Genomic DNA, 11,556 nt, shown 5'->3' on the forward strand with positions numbered 1-11,556 from the left:
AAAGATGAATATCATCAAGGTTTATAAACCTGAGCTTATCCTTAGCTCCTCACTATACATATCAATTGCCAAATCTTGAACTGCCTCTACTTCCACAACATCTCTCACCATCCTTTTCTCACCACTTATATCCCAATTCTCCCGAAATATTGTAATAGCCCCCTGATTTGTCTCCCTGCCCCAATCCTCTCCACTACCAGCCATATTCCATACAACTGCCAAAGAGATTTTTCTGTAAGTGTAGACTTGACCATCTCAATACCTATTCCCCCCCCCCCATAAAATTTGAATCCCTGTTGCTTATAAGATAAAGTGTAAACTTCTCTGGTTGGCATGGAAAGCCCTCCCAACCTACCCTTAACTGAACTTTCTAGCTTTATATTATTCCCCTTATGTACTCTTTGGTCCAGTCAATCGAGTGGTCTTGCTTTTCTTCAAAAAATGACACTTCCACTTCTGTTTTCTTTTTTCATCTGAACTTAAGAAATAAAACAAATATTTCCATAACATAGCAGATTAAAAGAGATTTCACATGAAACTGCCAATCTATTATGTACAATTTGCTATTTCTTTTAAATATATAATAGCTATCATGTAACTTTCTTTTCTTCCCTTTTATTATTCCCCACCCTTTCATTACAAAGATTGTGGCCAAGCAGGGTTTATGCCAGGAATTCAAGGATGGTTTAAATAAGGGAAACTATTAACATAATTGATTATGTCAATAATAAAAATAACAAAAACCCTATGACTATATTAACAGATGCAGAAAAGTTTTAATATAATACAACTCTCCTATATTTCTGCCTCTTCAATTGTTGCCCCCCCCCACAACAACTCCCATTCCCCACTTGGAATTTGCTCCCTTCTCATTTCTGTCTCAACTCCTGGATCATCTCCATCATTAACTTCCATAGGAAGTCCTTCCTTGATCCCTCAACTGCAAGCAAACTCTCTCCTCAATGACTTTGTTTTTAATGATCTTGCATTAATTTTCATACTTATATATCTGTACATATCATCTTCTCTGATAAAATTTGAGTTCCTTAAAGACAAGCACTATTTTTGTCTTTATATTTCTAGCAATTAACAGCATGTTGGGCATATAGTAAATACTTAATAAATGCTTGTTAATTGATGCTGCAATGTAGCTATGCCATAGATGGAAGGGACCTTAGAAACTGAATCAAATGCCCTCATTTTACAGATGCAGAAACTGAGTCCCAAAGAAGAGAATTTGAAGATAGGTCTCTGACTATAAACCAGTGAACTTGATTTAATTATTTGCAAAATTCCAGTATGCATTTGTTATGGCAACGTATTAAGCATCAGGGGATGTTGAAGCTGGAGAGCATCCAATTCTTCCCTTGCTAGGCTTATAAACCTATGCAATCAGGAAGCTATGTCAAGTGTTGAGTTTTGGTCCATCGGACCAATTAAATATTTGGGATGATTTCATTATCTTTTAGGGAAGATAAATTGCCTATCTTATGTGCAGTCAATATTGCCACTTACATATGGCTAGTAAACACCTAGAAAAGGAATTGATAATCCCAAAGAACCCATATGTATATATATATATATACCTTGAAAAACTAATGCCAGACTAAATCCATTTCCTTTTTTATAGGAATACTAGCCTGGCAAACTAGAGGGAGTGCTGTAGACATATTTATCTAGATGTTAACAAAGCTCAAAACAAAGTTTCTCATGCCATCTAGAAAAGATGGGAGCACATGTTAGAGAAAATAGTACAGCTAAGATGTTTTGAAATTAAACCTATGGAATTCCTTTAGATTCCTTCAAAGCTCTGCTGCAATACTACCTTCTGCAGACAGTCTTACCTAATGTCCCTCTAAGATTATCTTCCATTTTCTCTGTATTTATCTTATATACACTCAATTATATTTCTCCCTGTGTATTGTGAGCTCCTGGAAGAGAGGGGCCATGTTTTATTCTCAAAATTTAGCATGATATCTATTGGCATACACACTTTCTTAATAAGTACCTAGTGAAAGTTTGTTGACTAGTAGACTAGTTGAATGATTGTACCAAAAGAGTAGTCATTAATGATTTGATGTTAACTTGGAAACTGATGTGTCTCTGATGGAGTGCCCCAGTGATTTTTGCTTGACTCTATGTTACTATTTCTATTTATCACTCAATAAAAATGTGGATGGTGGGTGGCACAGTGGATAGAGCACTGGTGCTGGAGTCAGGAGGATCTCAGTTCAAATCCAGTATCAGACGTAATAATTACCTGGCTGTGTGACCTTGGACGAGTCACTTGACCCCACTGCCTTGCAAAAAAAAAAGTAGATAACTTACTTATCAAAATTTCAGATGACATAAACCTAAAAGGGATAGCCAACAAACATATCAGAAATCTGTAAAAGTCCAGAAAAGATTGAAACAGGATAAAATGGTGGTCAAATAAAATAAGATGAAATTAAAAATTAAATGAAAAATCTCAATTTCACATTTCAGTTAAAAAAACAATTTTTCAATTCAAGATGGAGGATATATAGCTAGGCATCAGTTTTCAATGAAAAGGATACTGATATTTTAATGAACTACCAGTTCATTATGAGTCAATAGTGTCAAATGGCAGCCTCCAAAAGAGCTAGCTCAATCTTAAATTACATTAAGAAAAACATAAATGTGATCATATCTGAAGTATTTTTCTTTATCCTGGAAACACATTTCAAGTAAAGGCATTCATTGATAAGCTGAACTATATCTCCAGGAAATGACAAGAATATTGAGGGAGGGACATGTAAAGACAAGTTGAAAGAAATGGGAACATTTAGATTAGAGAAGAGTTGACAAAAATACTTCAGTATTTTTAGGGTTGTCAAGTGGAAGAGAGATTAGATTTTGCTTGACCTCCAGAGTTCAGAATTAGAAACAATGAAAAAAGAGGTGGATTTGGCTTAAGGTAAAAGGAAACAAAGATCTTGGTTGATTCTTTCTCTGATAAAGGACTACAACTAAAATCTGAGGGAACTGGAGAAGACTGTCCTGAGGTTACATATTAAAGTGACCTGTGGTAATCTTGTGATGTGAAATCTCCAATATCTCAATTACGCAGGCAGTTGAGCTTAGCTGCAGGAGGTGTCCTACAGAGAGCTGCAGTGAATGAAATCACTTTATAGAGAACCTCAAAGCAGAGCTTTTAGTTATAGGTTGAAACTAAATTGGATATTGCTTTGTTTTAATAGAATTTCATCCAAGGCTAGGAACCACCAGGGTAGTGACTACCTCTTCTCCTGCATATTGGCATTTGAAAGTTGCCTGGGATATTGAGAAGTTAAATGTATGTTATTTACAGGACTTAAAGTTACGTCTTCCTGAGTCAAAGGAGAGTTTTCTATACAGTACATCGTGCTACTTCTCAGAAATTGTTGTAACCTTTGATTTCTGTTAGTTGCATTGTAGAAATTTATGCATAACCCTCCTAATGGAGATGGACTATGACATTACCCATACCTCACATTTCTGTTTTTCTCCATAGGTCTTTATATTTATATTTTGTTTTCTAATTGCATGGAACATGCATTTTTAAAATTTTAAGTTTCCAAATTCTCTCCTTCCTCTCTCATTGAGAAATCAATTTGATAGAGATTAAACATGTGTAGTCATGCAAAAAAATTACCATATCAATCATGTTGTGAGAGAAAACACAGAACAAAAATAAACAAACCTAGTACCATGAAGAGATTAAAAAAAAAAACAGAACAAGAGAAGGATACTTCTATATGCATTTAGATTTCATCAGTTCTTTCTCTGGAGGTGAATAGCATTTTTCACTGTAAGCCCTTAGAAACTGTCTTTTTTTTAAAGTTATATTTATTTAACACAATGGGGTTGAGTGAGCCCAAGATCACACAGTTAGGCAATTATTAAGTGTCTGAGGCTGAATTTGAACTCAGGTCCTCCTGACTCCAGAGCTGGTGCAGATTCAAGATTCCTTGAATCACTCTATTGCTAAGAATAGCTAAGCCATTCAGTTAATCATTAAACAATATTGCTATTATTGTGTATACTTCTGCTTACTTCACTCTGTTTCAGATCATGTAAGTCTTTCCAGATTTGTTTTTTTAAATCATCCAGCTTATTTCTTATAGCACAATAGTATTCTATCACAATCCTCTACCACAACTTGTTCAGTCATTCCCCAATTGATAGGCATCCCCTCAATGTCCAATTCTTGGCCACATATCTTCTATTTTGAATAGAAAAATTGAGTTCTTTTAACCCAAATACTATATTTTTATATGTATCAGTCCTTTCCCTTTTATAATGTCTTTGGGATAGAGACAAATAGTAATGATACTGCTGGTTCAAAGGGTATACATGTTTTTATGACCCTTTGATCATGCTCCAAATTATTCTACAGAAAGGTTAGAGTAGTTCACGATTTCACCAGCAGTGTTTTAGTGTCCCAATTTCCCTACATTCTTTTCAACATTTGTTATTTTCCTTTTCTGTCACATTAGCCAATCTGAAAGACTTCAGAGTTTTTTTATTTGCATTTTTCTAATCAATAGTATAAAACTTTTTTTCCCCTTATGCCTATAAATAGCTTTGATTTCTTTATCTGAAAACTACCCTTTCCTATCTTTTGATCATTTGTCAATTGGGGAATGATTTGTAGTCTTATAAATTTGACTCAGCTCTTTATTATATTTGAGAAATGAGGTCTATCAGAGAAACACTATAAAAAATGTTCAGTAATGATTACTGTGTTTTCCTCCATACTATTTTTCCCATTTCTTCTTCTATCTCTTTCCTTTTTCCCTATTCCCTCTGAAGAGTGTGTTGCTTCTGACCCCTGAATCCCCCAATCCATTCTCTCTGCTTTTATACCCTTTTTCTCCTCCTTCCCTTTAGGGTAAATTATTCCCTATTTGAGCCAATTCCAATAAGAATAAGATTCAAGGACAGCTAGGTGGCACAGTGGATAGAGCAGTGGCCCTGGAGTCAGGAGTCCCTGAGTTCAAATCCGGCCTCAGACATTTAATAATTCCCTAGCTGTGCAGCCTTGGACAAGCCCTTAACCCCATTGGCTTGCAAAAAAAAAAAAAACAACTAAGAAAAAGAATAAGATTCAAGTGTTATCCATCCCCCTCCATTGTAAAATTTCTTTTATATGAGGTAATTTAACCCATTATCCCTCCCTTCCCCCTTTTCCCAGTGCATCCCACTTTCTCACTTCTTAATTTTTTTCAGATAGGATTCCATTATAGTTAATTTATACCCTTGTCCTCTATGTAAATTCCCTTTAACTATTCTGATAATGGTAAAGTTCTTAGGAGTTACAAGTATTATCTTCTCAGGTAAGAATGTAAATAGTTTAACCTTATTGACTCTCTTATGGTTTCCTCTTTCCTGTTTACCTTTTTATGATTCTCTTGAGTTTTGTATTTGAAAGTCAAATTTTTTATACAACTCAGATCTTTTCATCAGAAATGCTTGAAAGTTTTCTATTTCATTAAATACCATTTTTTTCCTTGAAGGATTATACTCAGTATTTCTGGATAAGTGATTCTTAGTTACCATTCTGGCTTCTTTGCCCTCTGAAATATCATACTCTAATCCCTCTGATCCTTTAATGTAGAAACTACTAAATCCTGTGTTATTCTGATTTTATCTGATATTTGAGTTGTTTCTTTTCAGCTGCTGGCAATATTTTTCCTTGACCTAGGAGTTCTGGAACTTGGCTTTAATATTCCTTTGAATTCTCATTTGTAATATTTTTCAGGAGGCAGATTCCTTCCATTTCTATTTTACCCTCTGGATCTAAGATATCCAGTCTTTTCCTTGTTAGTTTTTAAAATATAATATCAAGGCCATTGTTAATTATGGCTTTCAGATAGCTCAATAATTCTTAAATAATCTCTCTTTGATCTTCCTTTTTCCAAATCCTGTAACCAATCCATCACATCACCTACCTGCTTTGTAAGCACCATAGTTATAATACTTTGATTCTCTGAATTATGCATTCAAATATTATCCTATTGATAAAATGAGTCTTCTTTTCAAGAATTACCTTAGCTAAAAACAGTGAGACTCATCACCAGGAGGTTGCAAACTTGTAGGGTAGAATAATGGAAAAGAGTGTTGGATTGGGCATAGAGATGGAGGATGTACATTCAAATGTTACTGATGACCTTAGGGAAGTTATTTGAGCTACCTGAACCTTGGTTTCTTCATCTTCAAAAATAAAGAAGTAGACAGAATGACTTCTGAGATTTCTTTTGACTTGATAACTATTAATCTATGACACTGTTTTGAATTCTTTGGCCATGGAAACTCATGAAACAAAGGAAAGAAATGTTGAAAGGAAAATCTAAATGAGAATTATTTACTCTACTAGAAATCATTTAAGGGCAAACCAAGTCCCCAAATTCCCACACCAGATATTGCCTCTGGTCACAAAATCTTGATTCAATAATTCAATACTCTATAAATTATTGACAGAGTTCCCCTAATCTGCTTCCATTCATTTAATCAACAAAATAATCAACTGACAAGTATTTATTCAATTCTGAATAGGTACTACTCATACAAGGAAAGAAGTGAAACCACCCCATCCTCAAGGAACTTCACTTTCTAATGTGAAGAGAATATGTACACAAGAATGAATGAATGAATGAATGAAAAATCATTTATTTAGTTCTTACTTATCATGTAAAATAGATATATACAAAATATATATACATAGGTCTAATACATTGACTAACTTGAACCCTAGTTTACAGTCTAGCAAAGAAAGATATGTACATTTATATTAGGAAAAATCACTTTGCCAATTATGTGAAGATGGATTATAGTGAGAGATAGCAAAGTTAGGAAGACTAGTTAAGAGGTCACTGAAGGTGAAGAGGGCCTGAACAAAGATGGTGAGCAGAGGGAAAGGGACTTATGTAAGAGCTTTTGTGAAAGTAGAAACCATTAAATTTGGCAACAAGAATGAGCCAGAGGAAGGAGTCACTTGGATTCCTGGAAAGATGTCAATAGTCTCAGCAGAAATAGGGAAGTTTGGGAGAAGGGTGAGGTTGAGGAGAAGGTTGAGATGCAGAGTTTGAGATGCTTCCAGGACAGCTAGTTTGAGATGTTCAGTAGGCAGTTGGTGATGTGACTCAGGAGACAAACTGGGATAGGGGGCCGAGTTGTCAGCAGAGAAATAATCATGAAATCCATGGGAACTGATGATGTCACCAAGAGACATGATACATGTAGAAAGAGGAGAGGGTCTAGGACAGAATCATAAATTTTGGGAGGTGACATGGATGAGGATCTAGCAAAAGAGACTGAAGTAGAGCAGGGAGAATGTCAGAAAACTAACCAGGAGAGAGCAAGGCTACCTAGTAGGAATGTCAAATGCTGATATAATGTCAAAAGCTCATGATTTATCCATGAAGAAGTCACTGGCAATTTTGGAGAAGAGAATTTCAATTAAGCATCAGATTAGGTCTCTAGCTATAAATCCTATGATTTCAAGGTATCCTCCAAATCTTTTCCCCAAGTTTAGCCTCCTTCAGGACTGGATAGAATTAGGCAAATCATACTAAGATTATATAGGGCCCCCTTTGGGTCTGCTGGCAATTCCCCTAAATTGTTTTTGAACTAAGATGATGGGTCTCTTATTGAACCCCAGACACAAATGCAAATTGATTAACTATAATGGATAATTAGCATTATGACTTGCTTTGTTCATTTCATACAAAGTATCACACTTTTTTCCTTAAGATTGTTAAAAAATGAACTTTTCCAAGAAGCAAGAAAATCTTACTAAGAAAATGTTAGAATGGTTCAGTGCTTAAAATGGGTGACTTTGATTATTTGTTCAAGGAACCCATGTGGACTTGGCTGCCAAGGGCCTCACCATTTCTCAGTTTCTTCCATGGAGAAACTTTCCTCAGTACTTGGGTTGGAGAGGGATGGTAGGAAAGCTCAGACTCCTCTGCCCTTTACGATTCTTCTTCTTTTTCCTCCCCTCTCCCTTCTAGACACAGATATTTACCAAAGAGAATGAATTAACAGCACAAAACCAAATCAAGTTGGCCTTTGTGAACATCCCTTTGGGTTGTTGGGAAACAAATTGCCCGAGTGTCAGAGGAAAGCAGGATCATTTTAAAGAAATGCCCACGGAAAACCTTTCTCTGATTAAATAGGAGAAAAGTCAGAGAAACAGCTTTCTACTGCCAATTAAGGATAATTAATCCATCTGGTGGAAAAGGCTACTCTGATACATAGCTTTGTCCAGAAAACAATTGGGTCACTCCAAGACCTCGCCATGGGGGCCAGCAGGTTCAGAGCATATCATCCCCCCCTCATCTTCCTTCCAAACAAAATCAGGAAGCTTCTCCTGAGCTGTCCATGAAAGCAACCTGAGTCTAGGGCATTCGTGAGGTCCTTTGGGGAAAGAAGAGGAAGATCAAACCGAATCAAAGGATCACATGGAGCCATTTTCTCTATTCTTCTCAGCCTGAGACAGATCCTTATAGCAACCAGAAAATGGGGCTCAAGAGGATGGAGAAAGATAGAGTACTGACCTTGAAGTCAGGAGGACCTGAGTTTAAATCTGACATCAGACACTTAATAATTACCTAGCTGTGTAGCCTTGGGCAAGCCACTTAACCCCATTGCCTTGCAAAAAACCTAAAAAAAAAATTTTTTTTAAAATATACTTGTAGATCTAACACTGTAACTAGCTTGCCCAAGACTATAGGGGCTTATGACTGGTATCAGTCCCTATCCTTTTCCTGCCCTTTACCTGTCTTCTCAGTAAGAGAATTAGGCTCCCCAGCACATTATTCCCGCTTCCTCCTCCTCGGCTGAGGGAAAAAATCCACCTCTGACTCTAGGCTAGGTTCTCACACATAAGCACACACATACACACACGCAAGAAACACTCACACACATACACACACACACACACATACATTCACACTCACACACATACACAAACACACACACACTCCTCCAAAATAATATAGAGTAAAGGAAATATACAATATACAAGATAAAACAGGTTTGGTGCAGGTAATTTATTCCCACATAGAGAAAGGAGTACTAAATAATAAGGAATCATAAAATGATTGCAAAAAAATACAGTAACTTAGTTACTGGGACAATTAGTTGGGGGGGCAAAATTTAAGCCACTCTAGAACACAGTTTCTTAGTAAAGTTGCTAATTAGCAGTTTTACATTTCACTTTTATAGAACATGAGCCAGTCCAAGCCTTGTAGGATCTAGCAAGATCATCTTTCAAGGACCTTCCTCTTCAAGACTCACTCTTTTGGGGTGTCTAGGTGATGCAGTGGATAAAGCACCAGCCCTGGAGTCAGGAGGACCTGAGTTCAAATCCTACCTCAGACACTTAATAATTACCTAGCTGTGAGGTCTTGGGCAAGCCGCTTAACCCCATTTGCCTTGCAAAAACCTAAAAAACAAAAACAAAAACAAAAACAAAAAAAAAGACTCACTCTTTCCTGGTATCAAGCCAGATCTTACAACTGTGCTGCTGCTACAAGCAAAGTAGTCAGAAATCTTTAAGACGAACCCTATTAGCTGAATCCATGTTCCAGGTTAGAATGGGTTCTACCAGAGCGCCAGCACTGTCATTATGCTGGGGTACAGTTCCTTCTTCCTTCTTCTTCTCTAGACAAAGGGAACATCTTCTCAAGACACCTCTTCCCAGCCATAGCTGGAAGGCATTTCTTCTTCTACTCCAATATGGTAGCCCAAGTCATTCATGACCACTGGAGCGGCACCATGCAACAACAGATTTATATGTAGTTGGAAGTAGGTAGAGGCTTCCTGGACATGCTCAAGTTTCTGTGCAATTCTCAAGAGAAAGGAAGTGAACAAAGTTTAAATACCTGACTGGAGTACCCAAGTGTGTATTTATATTTATTTATATAAATTTTAAGTATAAATATATAACATATACAAGAGTGACAAGGTAACCTGAGGGAAGGAGAATGACTATGTATATACTTAATATATGTATGTATTTATATTTTAATATAAAACATACATGTATGTAATGTGTGTGTTTTGTGTCATATAAAATAAACATTTTATATTTAGTTATATATCATATTAATATGTCTTTAAGTATAAACATAAATAATTTAATAAGTATATAATAATATTTGTATATTAATTCAATGAATATGTAAATGAACAAAAATAAATATATGTAAACATAAAAAAGAATGACAACATAACCTGGGATGGCAACTTTAAACCCCAAACTGTTTTCCAGGAAAATCTGATAAATCTACATTTGGCTCTAGTAAAGGTTTCTGTCATCATTATTATAATCATGATTGGAATTATAAGACGACAACTACATAATGAAATGAATAGAGTCCATTAGAGATCTGAGTCCAAATCCTGCCTTAGATATTTCCTAGCTGTGTGACCCTAGGCAAGTTATTTACTGTGACTGAGCCTTGGTTTCCTCATCTATAAAATGATAATAATGATAATAACATCCATCTCACAATGTTCTTGGAAGGATCAAATAAGATAACATGTGGAAAATGTCTAAAGCACTTTATAATGCTTGATATTATCATGTAATTTATTTTTCTTCAAGGAACCCTACATGCAGAGTGAATTGAGCACATTAGATGGTATTAGCTTCATTTTACAGATGAGGAAACTGAGGCTCATAGAAATTAAAAAGGAAGTTGCTTCTTACTTCAATATTCTTTCCATCACTTGTTGGAATGATGAACATCACAAGAACTCTTCTAATCTTGCCCTTGGATTCTGTGACAGTTGAGGTAAATATCTAACCTCAGAGATTGACTGTCACTGGAGAAGTCCCCAGATGCTTACATACAGCTTCTCTGTGAATGGTATGGATGTTAGTCATTGCTGCCAGGATCTCTTGACCATTTGCTTCCCCAGTTGCCATTGCCCCACCTTGCACCAAAGATCTGAATTTCCCTCCTTACTTATCCTTAGGCCTGTTTTCCATTTCCAGAATGCCAGAAAGACCCAGATGCCTATTTGGCACTGCACCTTTCAAAAGTTTGCAAGTCGCTGGTCTAAGAAATAGTCCCTGTTGTCTAAATATTTAACTCATAAACGATTTCTATTATAACAGCTGGGGTGGCATTGCTTTTAAGCTAACCTTTTCTTCTTCATTCATGGGAAAAACACACAGGATAAAAGCAATCTATGGAACATTTTCATTTTCCAAAGTGTCTCTCTCTAGGGGCATAAACAGAACAAGTGTTGCTTGGCTCCTCCCCTACTCCATTTAGAGATTTTAAAAAAAGGCTTTTATGCTGCATTTTTAAAGTTACTTAACATATATTATCATTGGGAGCCCTCAAGCCTCTGGCACAGTCATGTGAGCCTGGGAGAATCATTTATCTTCTTTCTCAGGATTTCTTCCTTTCTTTTCTTTCTTTCTTTTTTCTTTCCTTTTCTTGCTTCATTCTTTCCTTCCTTCCTTCCTTCAATTTTTTTGTTTATTATTCTATATATACAGTAGCCAGAGAGCTGGGATTAAAGTCAGGATTTGAA

The sequence above is a fragment of the Macrotis lagotis genome, chromosome 2 (assembly GCF_037893015.1).
Source record: "Macrotis lagotis isolate mMagLag1 chromosome 2, bilby.v1.9.chrom.fasta, whole genome shotgun sequence".
NCBI classification, from domain to species: Eukaryota; Metazoa; Chordata; class Mammalia; order Peramelemorphia; family Peramelidae; genus Macrotis; species Macrotis lagotis.